Source organism: Octopus bimaculoides, chromosome 8 (genome assembly GCF_046866305.1).
Source record: "Octopus bimaculoides isolate indiv1 chromosome 8, ASM4686630v1, whole genome shotgun sequence".
NCBI classification, from domain to species: domain Eukaryota; kingdom Metazoa; phylum Mollusca; class Cephalopoda; order Octopoda; family Octopodidae; genus Octopus; species Octopus bimaculoides.
Genome location: NC_142935.1, coordinates 84,488,395 through 84,505,178, shown reverse-complemented (window position 1 = coordinate 84,505,178; position 16,784 = coordinate 84,488,395). Strand labels below are relative to the sequence as shown.

General features: G+C 35.3%; 1 protein-coding gene across 7 annotated transcripts in view; it reads left to right on the top strand.

The window, feature by feature from the left end:
• Positions 1-208: 208 nt before the first annotated feature.
• LOC106877634 (uncharacterized) overlaps positions 209-16,784 on the top strand; it is a 114,534-nt gene continuing 97,958 nt past the window's right edge. For 3 of the 7 annotated variants that reach the window (XM_089356735.1, XM_089356731.1, XM_089356736.1), the window contains exon 1: positions 209-514. The gene's annotated coding sequence lies outside the window, so the exon portion shown is untranslated. Of the gene's footprint in view, positions 515-587; positions 919-16,784 lie in introns of those variants that run through there. The other 4 variants (XM_089356732.1, XM_089356737.1, XM_089356738.1 and 1 more) reach the window with 4 other exon arrangements.

The window sequence follows — 16,784 nt, the reverse complement described above, 5'->3', positions numbered from 1 at the left end:
GTCACTGCTCCTCCTCTCCTTCCTCTAGAAACTATTAATCTTTTTATTTCCATATAACTCTCTATCTTTCTCTCTCTCTATCTCTTTCTTTTCTATTCTCTATTTATCTATCTATTTGTTTTTTTAATTAACTCTTTTCTATTTTGAGGAAATTCTCCCTCTCCACTTTCTTATCGTCCATATGAACTAACGTGACACGAGAGTTGATAAACATGCAACAATATTGAAATACGCACATGCAGCAGTAACGATGGAGTGTGGTGTAACATCATCGATAATATGTCAATAATAATAATAACAATGATGATAATGCTGCTTGCTGTTGAGACCTGACGATGATAATAACTGCTGCTGTAAACAAATTTAAAGCAAATACACATGTAAGAAGCATTATTAAATCTTGTCAGACGATCACATTCTCCAGGGACACACCCACACACACATACACCTGTTTGCTGAATGTTGTCCCACCCATTGAAAAATAACAACACTGGGGGAAAGGAACGTGATGACAGTAAGTTAAATTTCATTGCTCTTCATTTACATAGATCTGTTCCGATGACAGAACCAGGAAAAACGTTTTTATATAATTCATATTAATGTTACTTTACATGCATGTAATTGTCATTTGCGTCTTCCTATTTGTAACGGTACCCACCCCCACCGACTATAATAGCTGGGTCACATGGAGGTTTGACATTTTTATTCATTCATTCTTTAACATACCGTCCCGTGTTCACAGCATATCCATTCTTCATATTTGTCTGTTTCAGTCATTGATTGTCTTTATATTCTGTGAGAAACAGCAAATGAATTTTCTTATCTATTTAGATATATGAATATGTATGGTATATGTTTGGTTGGGATGTTAATCTTCGAATATACATACATATGTAGGCTTTATGTTTGTGTTGTTAGGTGAGTGTATATAACATTTTAACACTATCCTAAACTAAAAAACGCATTTATTGTTACACATACACACATGCGACAATAAACAAAAATGTGTGTAACGTACAAAATAATATTGTTTTCTGTATGATGTTTATTAATATTGTTACATGTTTACAGTGTAATGAGAATGACAGCATTCATTTTGTGTGTACAGATGTATTTTATTATACGTACATACATACACATCCATACACAAATCCGATGCAGTTGAAATTGTAGATTGTTTTAAAGGGTTGTAGTTGTGTGTTATCACTTACATCTATGTCTTATTTACATCCACATAAACACACCGATGGGCGTTAATATATAAATTCTGATATCAACTAAATACAAAAATTTACCCCTATCCCTTCATACATAACTCAACGTTTTGTTATTTCCTGTCTCATTAAGGAAAATTTGTTAAAAATGTTTCTTTTTTGTATTATTTTTATTATTTATAGATGCATTTTAAATAGTAAAAATCAATAACAGACTTAAACTTTTCTACCCTTATTTTCTTTTATTTAGTTTGTATTAATACAGGTCAAGTAATACATTCTGTTAGTACAAGTGTGACATTCCGCGCTAAAAACTGAACGTTAGGTACATGCTTATTAATGTGTATAGTGTGACGGTGGGGGTGGTTGACTTCTTTACTGTCTTCAAACGTCTCTCGCCTATTCCACCCCCTCCTTAAAAGCAACTTTGCTGTACATATGACAGTGTATATAAAAACAGAGTGTACATATAAAACCATTTTTGTATGTTCGTATCCTAATACAAAACATTCTCTATAGAATTTTTTGGCTTTTTCATAAACGAATTATCAATTTTACACATAATATATATGATGTATTTCAAACCTCACATTTCAACCACTTCAGAAATAAATAAATAATTCCAAGATTGGTTTCTATATGTGAGTGATACTTAAGGAGTCTTGAATTAGCAACAGTCTTTTGGGGTTTTTTTCTTTTTACTTTTAGATATCCTCTGTAAAGTCAAGTGGGGGTGCGAAACCTAATGGTTAGGCTTTAGATCTTGAACCGGGTAACGTATTGTGTCCTTGGACAAGGAACTTCCTTTCACGTTGCTCCAGTTTACTCAGCTGAAAATCAGTCCCAGCCGACTACTGGTGCAGCTGTCTTTCCCTCTAGCTGTTGCATCCTCGATGATCCGTTGGGTCGAAGAGTGAGTCGAAAAGGTATCTATCACATTGGCACCTAAAACAATTAGTGAAAGCTTAGTACATGTTATCAATCCATACTCGCATGTAGATGGCAGCTGGTTTATATAAAATCAACCGTCTTTTAGTCATGTGTTGATGCATGTAATGCCCTTCCTATTTAGGGATCCAATACGATAGACCTGGCAAATGCTGTAGAGCCAGATATAAGGCTGGTAAACAGGATCCACTATGGAATCTTTATTCCCCATTGAGACTGTTTAACTTCACATACAATCTCGATGTTGCCATTGTGAAAGACATAACTATTAAAAAATTCTTGTTCTTTATAATATACAGCTTCAGTCCCACATTAAAAGAGCCCCATTTCTGTAGCTGAGCCAATTATTCAACACCTGAAACACCTAGTTAATATACTTCAAGATTCATGAGCCTTCTAACTGATCTACCTGCTAGAAATAGCCACCAAATCACCGTCAAAATCATCTGTCTTAAATAATGAAAAGCTTGAATAAAGTGATCCTACATGTCCTTAAAAAGACAAGATAGCTACTATAAGAATACCTTTATTATAGGTCTGTTTGATCAGGGCTGGCCTTGGGTTAAACAGCAACAGCACCTATCAGTATGGTATTAAGAATATCTAGGGTATTTGTGGAAGAGGATGGGTCTTGTGTGTAGGGTCTCTACCACAAATACTTAAGAACTTTGTATGCCTGTTTGAGATGATTTGTGTTCAAGGATAAATATAAATATTCTGTTCTCTTCTTTAAGGTGTTAAACAGCTGAAATAAATGTCCCCTGCTGGATTTTGTCTAAAGCAAGATGTAAGTTCATAACTTAACAGTCACCAGTATGGCCAATACTGTCTACAGACAGCCGGGCTGTTTGTACTAATGAGGAAGCAAGTTATTTTTTATTTATTTAATTACTTAGACACATTAAACTGCATCTACAGTGAGGTTTCATCCTGGGAATTCAAGTGTTTTGGGGAGTATGAAGTTATTCCTTAATTGCCTCTGCTTCCAGGTTTTGGTCTGCTCTGATCTGGAATGATAGTACTTGTCAAGGATCCCAATTAAAACTCAAATAGATGGTCATGTGGCAAAGACATATTGGACTCAGAGGAGAACCAGGTCACAGATGTGTATCACATTGGTCCACCACTATGCAGACATGTGCTGATATCATATGAACCAGTCCCCTTACTTAAAGGTTAAAGTAGTTCTGTGCCTGAAAAATTGGTTCAGGAGACTAGCAGAGTAAACTGTAAACAAGCCAACGAAAAAGCAGCTGGAAACCACTGTTGTATTTCCCCAAGAAAGATCAGGAATCTTTAGACTTTGACATGAAGGTCCACAATCACCAATGCCTGAAGGCATGATACATGAGAGAGAGAGAGAGTTAAAGGATGGAAGGCAGTGCATATGACCCTTATTCAGGATTTCTATGATTGATGAGAAAAAGTTATCCTCAGATTGGGTTCAATACTTAACAATAGGTTCAATACTTGGCAATAGAATGGGGTGCACTAAAGACACTCAAGAACCAGGAGGTAGTATAAGTAAGGGCAATAGATTGAGATTCACTCGTAGCCCATCATCATCATCGGCAGACATTAAATGATGATGAGCTTGGTGGACTAGGTTATTTAAAGTGAGTATATCAGGCTGGAATGTAGTGCACTGGAATGTAATGCACTGGAATGTTGTGCAGTGCTTTTACAAGCAATGCACTACATTCCAGGCTGATACATTGACTGACTGAATTATTAATTCCTCAGTTAAACCATCTATTTCCTGAAATATCTGTGTTTATATTTTAGCAGGGGTGACATCTCTCCATGATCTTTGATCTTAAATCTATCCAATACTTGGTAATTTAATTTCTATTTCTGTGTATATATATATATATTTTGGCTACTGCTATCTCTTGATGATTTGTAGATGAAGTGGAGCACCAAACTAAATCACTTACAATATAAACCAGTAATGGAGCTTCTACATGATTATTCAACCTTCTAGAAATAGCAGTTAAATCTTCTTCAAGTTACATTCTACTTTCTTGTAAGAAGAGAAGAAACATTGAATAATGAATTCCTAGATGCCCTTAGAAAGACAGGACAGTCCTGGCTAGAACCACCAGGTGCTAAAGAGCAGCAACCTATATTATTTAGTTTCATTTCTTTGGATTCAAAGATCAAAGGTCTATCCAGAATCAACAAGTATCAGTCATATACTGAGGTCCATGTCTTTGACTATATACGCTCCTATATAGAATTTATCCTTTTGTGTATGAAAGATATCAATTCTTGAATTCCTTTGACATTATTTTCTCTGAGCAAGTTTCCAAATGTTGGTACCATTTAATAATACTGTTATAGAATATTGTGTAGAGATGAATCAGTTTGTTTAAATTCTTGTTTATCACTTTCTGTTGAGAGAAGGCACATCATTTGTGAGATTGTGGATGGTGATAAAAGTACTCTGATGAATATAGCTAATTGATTGGTTGATTAAATGATTAATCTAATAATTGATTAGAAATTTGGTTAAATGGTTAATTAGTTGACTAATAATAATCAAAGAAATAAAACAAAATAAAACCTGTGAATGTGTTTACTATTGGCATGATGACCCTCCCAAGCTACAACATTTACTGTAGGTTGTTTGTAGAAATTGAGAATGGGATTATCTATAAAATATATTGAAATAGTCACTTCATTCACTAGAAGACTCATTAATAGTTGGTAGCTTGTTACCAGGTTGATCTAATCAGTAGTGGGGTGTGAAGGCATAGCCAGAATAGGGACAAAACAGAAAATGTATAAAGTTATTGCTTCTGTTAACTACAAAGGATTATTGTTTCTCCAAATGAAGGACAAACTGTATGATGCTTGTGTATAAAGTGTGATGTTGCATGGTTATGAGAGGCATGCATTGATTGTGGATGAAAAGAGAGGAAGCAACTATGCTCCTCTAGTTATGTGATGTCAGTGTATAGGAACAACAGCAAAAGTGGACTCAGAGAGAAATTGGACAACAGAGTTATCTGTTTTAGTGGGCAAGAGAGAAGGCTGCATTTATGTGGATATGTAACATGTATGAAGAATGATTGTTGGGTGAAAAAGTGTCAAGCAATGAAAGTAAAAGGAGCACGCAGAAGGGATGACCTCAGGGAGCAATGGGGGAAGACTAAACTTAAACTGCTGAACCTTACAAAACAGATGACAAAGGACTGCACAAGTAGTGAGATGTTGTGTTGAAACTAATCCATCTTATGCGTGCCAGTTTAGAAAAATGGATGTAAGTATGCTGACAATGATGATGACTGAAGTTGTTGTTGTTGACTTAAATAAAGGTAGCTCAGAGAGAGAAAATAATAGGCTTATAATATTTGAATATTGTTATATAACAGGAACATCAGATAACAACTTCTTTTGATGATAGAGCTGAAGAATAATGCAAATCTAAATCATACATCATTACTGCTATATCCTCTGCTGAAGAATTTAATGACATCCAGTTTAAATAGATCAGAATGGGAATTTAATAAATATAGACTTAAAGGATTAAGTAATCACATACTAGATCTGTGCATATTGAAACATCAAACTAGGAACTTCTGATAAAGTTGACAGTTGTTTGTATTAGTTATCTGAAGGGTGATTGAGAAAGTGATCAATATTAATATCTTGTTCAGTGATTCATTAAATTGTTTCTCTTAAATATGTCTGTCATCTTGCTTTCGTGATTCCTTCAATCAACCAGTTACATGTGTGGATTAGAGAAATATTATTTCTTGGAAAATCTGAAAGTGTTAAGCCATGTCCTGAAATACAAAAAGTTTTTCAACTCATACTTGTTCAAGTATTTTGGAAGAAGTTTTCGTTGTAGATTCAGCCATTTTTCTAACGTCTGTCAATAGAATTGGTAGAATCTAATTTATCTCCCTTAGAATGTTTGTTATTTTAAATAATGCTTTTCTTTTTCCTTTTTTTAATTTTTATTTTTCAAATAACAATGATCAGAAATTCTTCCTACTAACAATTGATGCTAAGGTTTCAAAGTTTTATCTCAAACACTGCATTTAACTTTATTTCAGTTCTTAGTGTTAGTATTCCTAAATTCTAGGTTAGCCATTAACAGTTTTGCTCTAAACATTTTCACTCTAATTAACAATGGTCATTAAGGCCTCCTCCATTAAAAGTCTTATCAGTCAGCTTGCTTCAATTCACTTACAAGTCTGGGTCAGAGCTAAGATCTATAACTGCACTATTGCATTGTTCACTAACCATTTACATGTGTCTCATTAGTTGTATAAAATTACTAAGAATCACTAGTATGTAATTATGTTTTGTGTCTGAATGGACTAACAACTCCCGCAAATACTTGTTAAAGCTGCTATTCTCTTTTCATGATATTACCTTGACTATGAATAACTTGCGTAGTAATTAATTTCCTAACACAGTACTCAACATCAGTTTGTTCCATATTTAGTAATAGCTACTTTGTTTGACTTAAAAAGAAGCCTTGAATGCATGACATTCAGTGGTATCCAGCATAAAGAGGTTTCTGATAATTCAGTGATATTCAAAGTACAGAAGTCTTTGAGAATTTAGTTGCTATAACTCTGAAAGAAACAAATTAGTTACATATTTTTTTCTGTTCATTGTTTCGAAGTTCTCAGTGGATCTTTCCAAACCATGACTTCACATCTCTTTCAAGGTTGTATTTTTGAGGTTAAATATGAAGACCCTGGCGCTATTGTCATTGGCCTTGTAGTAGATTTTATATTTGGGGATCCAAGTAACTTGAACATACATCCAAAAATGGGCAGTTTCTTAGGCTGACATCAACCGATATGCTTATGTCATCAATCAACTGGTGCCATGACCATTCATTCATCCAGATGAACTGGTGTCTGTAGACATACCTACATTATCCCCTTTTGGACCAATCAGCAAGTGTTCCTCTTTGTGCTTACATCATCACCATTTAGATCAATTAATAACCAATATTATGGTCACTACTGTCTTAACAGGTAAGTACTGTTTTAAGGAAGGACACATAGTATTTATTAGATCTGGATATGTTATGTGGGAAAAAAACAAAAACAAAAAGAAACAGGATGTTTATGGCTGAAACACCTATAATCATAGTCTGTTCAGTCGGGGCTCATCTTGACCTAAATAATTTTCTCTCACATATTGTATCAAAGTTTTTATCCCTTTTTCAAGTGGATGTAACAGATGAACTCAGAACTATGAAGGAGTCAGTTTTATATTGTTAAGTGCCTATTCTTGCTACTTCTTCAGTTGACATGCATTAGCCATGATAATAATGATGATGATGATGATAAAAATAATAATAATAATGATAATATTAATAATAATAATAATAGTAGTAATAAGTCTACTATAGGTACAAGGCCTGAAATTTTGTGGAGGAGACAAGCTGATTACATTGATCCTAGTGCTCAACTGGTACTTATTTCATTGACTCCTGAAAGGATAAAAGGCAGTCGAACTTGGTAGAATTTGAACTCAGAATCTACAGATGGACAAAATGCTGTCAAAGCATTTTGTCTGGTATGCTAACAATTCTACCTGCTTGTCACCTTAATAATAATAATATTTTAAAAGTATTGATGTAACTCTTCACAAAGGTAAATAGACAAAACAAAGAGCGCGATGTGATTGCAATAGATATTTTATTGGTTTGAATGATATTTCAACAGCTAGCTTGTCTTCGTCCAAGATCAAAATGAAAAGTGATACATAGATATTCAAAATTATAGAAATTCAAGTCCAAAATTTGAACAAGGATAGCCAGTGTTTCCATGTTGATGGAATGACATCGTCAGTCTTAAAATATCAGAAGTTGTTTTTACTTTTGGGGACAAACTTATTGACGCCAGATTGAAAATCATGGTGGAATATTTTCCTGAAATTCCAATACAACCAGCCATTCTTTCTCACATGGAATTTCTAACATGCAGTCCACACTGCACACTGTTCATTCATCACACCAGGGACAATCATTTTTTTTTGTCAACTAATATTTTCAGAGATGTTTATGTTTATGACAGTTTGAACTTACCAGTACCACAGATAACAACGCTGTACTCACCACAAACAAACATAATTCTTACAGTTCTAATCCCCAAGTTGGTGCATATGATTGTGGGTTTTTTTTTTCCCTGGTGTACACATTTGAACTAGTTAATGAAAACTCTCCAGAGAAGTTTTTATTTGACCAATCAAAAGTGTGAACACATTTAAGATTTTGCCTACAAAACTACAGAATCACTCACTTTCTATCACCCATCCAGAAACAGGTGGAAAGAAATCCTGGAATAACTTCACAAGTTCCCAGCATTACATACTCTGCCGTCAAGCTAATAATGATTCTATTGTGTTTAAAATGGTGGATAAGGGAAGCGCTATTGTAATTATGGACAAAAGTGAGTATATTTCAGCTTGTGAAGAAGTTTTAAATGACAAAACTTCATATGATGACTTACCTGCCAATCCAAACCCCAATTACAGAGAGGAATTGACAAAATAATTCTGGAAATGGAGAAAAACAATTTCATTAATAAGGCTGAATCCAGGAATTTACAGTCAGAGAGAAGAACACCTGTATTTTATGGTCTCCCCAAAATACACAAAAAGTTCAAAAGATTTCCTCCAATGTTGAAAACTGTTTATTGGTAACCATAGGGTGTTTCTTACTTATATCCCAATATTGACCACAATGAAGAGGTAGAAGCATACATGAGTGCCTTCGAAAAACAGTCAAACAAAAGTATTCCATCTAATTTTTTCTATAGGCTATTGAGGTTTGTGTTATAAAGTTACACAATGAAGTTTGGACAAAAATTTTACCACCAGACAAGGGCAGCCATTTTGGGAGGGGATGTGTTGATCACATCAACTCCAGTGTTTCACTGGTACTTAATTTATCGACCCCAAAAGGATAAGTCAACCTTGGCAGAATTTGAACTCAGAATATAATAATCCTTTCTACTGAAAGTACAAGGCCTCAAATTTAAGGAAAGGGATTAAGTCAAATACATCGACCCCGCTATGTAACTGGTACTTAATTTATCAACCTTGAAAGGATGAAAGGCAAAAGTCGATCTTGGCAGAATTTGAACCCAGAACGATGAAATACCACCAAGCATTTTGCCCAGTGTGCTAACAATTCTGCCAGCTTGCCCAGCTTGCCGCCTTAATAATAATAATAATGATAATAATCCTTTCTACTGTAGCACAAGGCCTGAAATTTTGTGGGAGGAGACTAGTCAATTACATTAACCCCAGTGCTTCACTGATACTAAATTTATCAACCCTGAAAGGATGAAAGGCAAAGTCATCCTTGGCGGAATTTGAACTCAGAACGTAGCAGCAGATGAATTTTCGGAAAGCGATCATCTTGCATTTAAATAACTTATCCTGGTCCATCTGCACTGAATTCTCTACAGCATGCTTTTGATACTGGTGATATCACATTTTTCTAAGATTTTGATATTTGATGTCTTACTTGCCATTTTATGTTGCAAATATTGCACAGACAGCACAAATAAAAGATTTCAAGTTTCTTTATATGTTTGTGGTAGGGAGTCCATGCTTCTGCCCCTTACAAAAGTGTGCTCAAAATACAAGATTTATATACACTTGAGTTTTTAAACAGACATTGTTCATCTAAAAAACGGTGGGAAAGTTTTCTAAAAGTACTTGTAGCCTTAGATATTTTAACATTGATTTTATCATCAACAATACTCTTAAAGTTTACTGTATTTTCCAAGATATTTAAATGTCCTGACCCATTTGAGTGGCTTATTGTCAATCATCACATTTGAATCCCTAGCATTTTCTGTTATAATATTTCATTCTTCTTCATGCTGAATGCACAAGCTGCCACAACGTACCTGTCAACTATTTCCTGAATTCCTTCAAATGTATGAGAAATCAAAATGCAATCATGAACAAACAGAAAATTGGATAGAATCTCTTCCCTAATATTCTCCTTAGATCTGAAGCTTTGCCTATTTATGTTTAGTAGACTTTCGTCTATGTGAAGCTGATATTTACACTTTCGTGGTTATCCTTAAAACATGTTGTAGCATAATCAAAAAGAATATTGTGAAAAGTACAGGAGCTAAAACACATGCCTCTTTTTTTGTATCCACTGGAATAATAATTTATAATAATCCTTTCTTTAGTGGCCACACCGGCCAAAATTCGAGGATAGGGGACTAATCGATAATGTCAACTCCAGTGTTTCACTGGTACATAATTTATCGACCCCAAAAGGATAAAAGGTAAAATGAACCTCAACAGAATTTGAACTCAGAAAATAAGGACTGATGAAATACTGCTAAGCATTTTGCTTGGTGTGCTAACAATTCTGCCAGCTCACCACCTAAATAATAATAATGGTAGTGGTGGTTACACTACATTTCCTCTTAATTGTATAATCAGCAAAATATGTGGTGAAAAACAGAGCACAATGTTTTCAAAGTTAGTAATACCTGGGATCAGTGCTCCTTACAGAAATACTGTGGTTATTGGGAATTATGCCCTCAATTTATCCTTAAATCTCCAATAACACTAAGAAGATTTGTTCATGACATTTAATCATAGTCTCATTACTTGAGGAGGCCTGGAAGACAACAGGTTTCTTCATGCAATGAGCCCCAGTTTTTAGAATAGGTACACTGTGTCTTTATGTGGTTAGAGGTAACCAAAAGGAGGGTGACAGGAAGGGGATCTAGTCATAAAACACTCCCTTGAAAACCCTAACCAACCCATGCCAGCACAGAAAAATGACATAAAAGGTCAATGGTGCTGATTATGGTGACTATTACTTGATCGGTCCTCTTTTCTAGCTACTCATTACCTTGCCTAGAATCATCACCCTCTCTTTTACTCACCATCAATTACAGGACCACCTTTAGTTCCTTACTCTTATAAGTTGCAAAACAGCTTCACTAGTACTGATGTCATGAAAAAATTGCAGCCAGTACACTCTGTAAAGTGGTTGGTATCAGGAATGGCATTCAGCTGTAAAAACCATACCAAAACAGACATTGGAGTACAACACAGTCCCACCAATCATTAGATCATTTTGAACTAACTACTGCAAGCATAGAAGACATGATGATGATGACATTTACATATGTTATTTGAGTCTGTCATGCATCATCCTTTTAGCATTTTGTCTTTGAGGCCCACCATCCCCTGATCAGATTTCATTTTTTCCCATGTCCTCTATGATTTGCTACAGCTACATTCTAGTCAGCCATTTTTCTCAGCCACTATGTCTTCTCCATCCACAGCACACTATGTCTTCTCCATACCAAAGCAGCCATCTTGCCTGCATATATAAGTTGATGTATTTAATGTCTTACTGCTTTCTCAGCCCATTTATTGTGCTGTGGCTTGCATGCAACGTATGTACGTTCATTGTACAGCCATCGTAAAAATAGAAAGATAAATACCAGGTTATACATAAACAGAAACAAATGAAATAATGCTTTGTCATTTATTTAAGTATTTCAGCTATTTACTGTGTGATTGTTATTGTCTGGTTTCATATCAGTCCTGATCAAGTAACAGACCTATTTTCTATTGCGGTAAATGGGGACAGGTAGGCCAAATCATATCAAGAATGTTATTCATGCTGAGGATATAATTATATTAAATCACATACATGTGTATGTGTACATGTATTTGTGTGTACATGAATATATGTGCATGTGTATATATGCATATATGCATATGTATATACATATGCATATCTGCAATGCATGAATATGCAACTCCAACTATGTATACATGCATGTGTATGCACATGTGTGTTGCAATTACATAACTGTCACAGCATTGAGTTTAGATCAAATTACTCATGGTTTTCTAACTTTTCATACTTTTTTTATTGGGTTGCAATGGCAAAATTTTCCTATAAGTGTGTGTGAATATACCACCTTTCTCACCTTGGTTTATCTCTTAACTTTTTCTCTTCTATTCACTCTCTTAATCACACCTGTTTGAACAAATGGAAATCTCATAAACAAATGAGTATTTATCTGTCTTGCAAGGGACATGGCACCCTTGCTCATGTTGGTGCCACAGTAAAATCTACCCAGTATATGGTAAAATGGTTGATATAAATAACTTCCCACTATGGGAACATACAAGTGAGGTGTGTCCTGCAATATCTAAGAGGACAGTAATTCCAAATATTAAAACTCACATCTTGACAACCCATCAAACTTATGCCAGCATGGAAACGAAAAGTAAAATGATGATGGTAGCCTTAGCTAGGCTTTCATTTAACTTTGTAGTGTTATTCAGTATTTTTTTTCTGTAGCTGATTATTTAACAATATGTACCAATGGAAAATACTGCTATAAAGACATGAATGTGTGTGTGTGGTGTAAGGGGCTCACCAGAGCTCAGTTCTTAGTCCTTCTTATTCATCATAGTCCTCTTGGCCATAACAATGGAATTTAAAACTAGCTGCTTGAAGGAGCTACAATATACTGATGACTTCACTCTTATAGCAGAATCTATAACAGAACTGTTAGGTTAACAGAGGAATCCATCTTCATATGTGCCAGATTTGCAGGAACAATAAACACTAAACATACTGAGGATTCAATCAAATGCCCAGGAGGCTCTCTTAAGGTTTTAGATACTCTCTGTTACCCAGGTGACCAAATTAGCAGTAGAGGAGGATGTTCTGAAAGTATTGTTGCTAGAATAAGAATAGGATGGAAGAAATTCAGAGAGCTTATTACCTCTGTTGGCAACAAAAGGCCTTTCTATCAGAGTGAAAGGCAGACTGTATGATGCTTTTGTATGAATGGCTATACTCCATGGTAGGGAGATCTGGGCACTGAACACAGACAACATGCATAGCTTAGAGAGGAATGAAGTTTGTATTCTCCATTGGGTGTACAACACCAGTGTGCAACGAAATGCAAATGTGCTGAGAGAAAAGTTGTGCGTAAGAGGAATCAGATGTAGCTCGCAAGAAAGAATACTAAGTTGGTTTGGATGTGTGATGCATATGAACAAAGACAGCTGTATAAAGAAGTGTTAGTCATTTAAAGTGGATGGCACCTGAGGAAGAGAAAGAGCCAAGAAGGTATGGGATGAAGTAGTGAAGGCCAATCTCAAGATGTTAGGCCTCACAGAGATGACAATAGACTGAAATGTCTGGTGATACGAAATTCATGAGAAGACTGCCAACCTCAGCGAAACTGAGTTCTCGAAGTGCTGTGAATTCCACCCTCATGTGACATTAATTCACCTACCATACCCCAATAAACCAAACCACATCTCTTCTTCATGCACTATACTTATCTCTCCTCCCCCTGCCAATTGTATCATTGCTCTCTTATACAGCCATGTTCCACTATACACTATACACTGATGTTCCACCACTGCATTACTCCCTTTCTCTTGCTTCATCCCTTTTTGCACTTTTGTGAACTCACTACTCATGCACCCTGGACAATCCTCTACCATTCCATTTATATTCACATCCTTGTACCTTTAGAGTATGCCCTGGCACATCACCACCATCTCTCTTGCTCTCTTTTACTCTCCCTCTCTCTCTCTCCAGCTGGTGTAACCATTGTAGCGAGTCAGAAACGATTTATTACGTCGCCATGGCATAGTTCAGTTGTGCTGTGGAAGATTCCAGCCAATCAGAGCTGGAAGCATATGAATAAAATGGCAGTGACCTGCCTTAGCTGAAGGAACTCACTACAGCAGTGAAGCGGCAGTTTCAAACGAGTTGTCAATTTGACGGCACAGAAGCAACATCACTTTATTTGACATGTCACATTTTCTATGTCCACCACCAACTACATGCAATGCATTTGATTAATATCAGCTTCCACTCTGCTTCATATAAACCTCAGTGTATATAGTACATCATGTGATTTTTCCTGTCTCGCATACACATATATTTGGTTCCCATTCATATGCAAGATTAATCCTTGTTACCACTTGCTAGCACTCATTACACTACTGAATAAATGTCAATGTTTTTGTTTTATAAACTTGCCTTCTGAATATTCTTTATTCACACCTCTTTAAGAAATCACTGGAAATGGATTCTTTCTATGAACTGTCTTTAATGCTAACTACACACATTATGTTACAACTCAAACTCATTACATATTGGAGACATTCCTTCCAACTCACATTAGTGACTCAAATGTAACACCATGTATCTCCTCTACAGCAAGATGCCTGTTTTTGTCCTTCTGTCATACTCTAACCTCTCATCAACCTGCACAGAGTCACCTCTTTCAATATGAACCTGCTTCTCACAAGTTATATATATATATATGATCCTGCCTCTTGCAAGTTATATAGTGATTTTGCTGGTGCCAGAGCCATGTAAAAAAGCACCATGTTCATGCTGTAAAATGGCTGGCATTAGGAAGGGCATCAAGCCATGAAAAATAAGCCAAAGGAGATCTTGCTGATGCTAGTACCAGATAAAATGCACTCAGTGCACTTTGCAAAATGTCTGGTATCAGGAAGAGCATACAGCCATTTAAGATATGCTAAAGGAGACCTCACTGGTGCTAGGGCCACATAAAATGTATGCAGTCCACTTTGTATTCAGTCATAAAACTATGCCAAAGGAGACCTCGCTGGTGCTAGAGCGACATAAAATAGTTGGTATTAGGAAGGGCATCCAGCCATAAAAGCTATGCCAAAGGAGACCTCGTTGGTGCTAGTGTCACAAAATTTACCCAATTCATTTTGTAAAATGGTTGGTGTTATGGAGGGCATACAGCCATAAAAGCTATTCCAAAAGAGAACTCCCTAGTGCTAGGACCACATAAAATGAACCCAGTTCACTCTGTAAAATAGGTGGTGTTAGGGAGGGAATCCAGTTGTAAAAACCATGCCAAAGCAGACAGTGGATCTTGGTGCAGTCCTCTGATTTGCCAGCTCCTCTCAAACCATCCGGTCCATGCCAGCATAGATGGATGTTACCTGTTGATAATTATATATATATATATATATATATAATATTAGGGATAAAAATCCAAATTTACAGGTAAAAACTCAATTAAATTCAATTTATTAAAAATTAAAGTTAAATTAAGTTTCACAGTATAAAATATATATATATATATATATAGTAAATATCATATTATCATTATTATTATCATTATCTTATGATATTTACTTTGTATTATATTATACTTATTTATTGTGCTTTTACTTATTAATTTTTCTATATGTGACAGTGGATTTTCATCGATGAGTTCATGAACTTTGGTTCTTTTCCCTAAAACTATATATATATATATATATCTATATATATAAAAATGAGAATGTGTGTCTGTCTGTCGGTCTGTCTGTCTGTCTGTCCGTCTGTCTGTGTGTGTGAATCTCTAAAACTCGAGAACTACGCAACCAATTTCATTCAAATTTTACACATGCCTTACTTAGGGTTCCAGTTGTGTTTTAGTAAAAAAAAATTATTAACTTCTTGCAGAGTTCGAGCACACGGCAACATATCTCCTCCACTATTTAAGTATTACGTGTCAAAAGTGAAACAAAAACACTCATGTCAAATACTTTCACTTTAAAAATGAAACTATTCCACTAACTGAAACAATCACATTTCGATACTGTAGTGACAGATACTTTCACAGAGAGAGAAAGAGAAAGAGAGAGAGAGAGATGTATATGTATACATATACATGTATATGTACACCATTTCGATACTGTAATGACAGATACTTTCAGAGAGAAAGAGAGAGAGAGAGAGAGAAAGAGAGAGAGAGAGAGAGAGATGTATATGTATACATATAGATGTACACGTATATGTATATATATATAGATCTATACATACATGTATATGTATACATATGTGTAGATGTATATATATATATAGATGTACATGTAATATGTACACATATATACATATATACATGCATACAGATATCTATACATATATACACCCATCACACACACATACACATGCACACAAACACACACATTAGTCATTTGTTTTCTTATCCAAAACTACGTCAAAAGTACTGAATGGATCTTTATGAAATTTGGAAATTATATTCTTTGCATAACGGCCATAACTCCCATGAAAATTCATATATTTTTGATGTTGATGAAATTTTAACCCGAACATAACAGATGAGCATTATTTAGAAAATGATGTCACACGTTATCGAGGCTACCATTCTTTCTGGATGTGCAAAAGGGGATGACGTCTTTATTCCAAGAATTCCTCTTACTCCATCAGGAGCAGACATTCCTTTTACATTCAGAAGACTACAATTCCCCCTTTGTGTGACTTTTGCCATGTCCATAAACAAATATCAGGGTCAAACACTGTCTGTAGCTGGTCTTCTCTTGGAAGAGCCCTGCTTCTCACATGGACAACTGTATGTTGGCTGCTCAAGAGTGGGCAGCAACAAAAAAACCTATTTGTATATGCTCCACAAGGGAAAACAAGGAACATAGTTTACAATGAGGTGTTATAATCACAACAGCAAGAAAGTATGTACATGATCACCTTCTTTTACGAAACTTCATTGACTTTCATATATTTATATTGATATATATATATATATACGTGTGTTTGGGTGCGTGTGT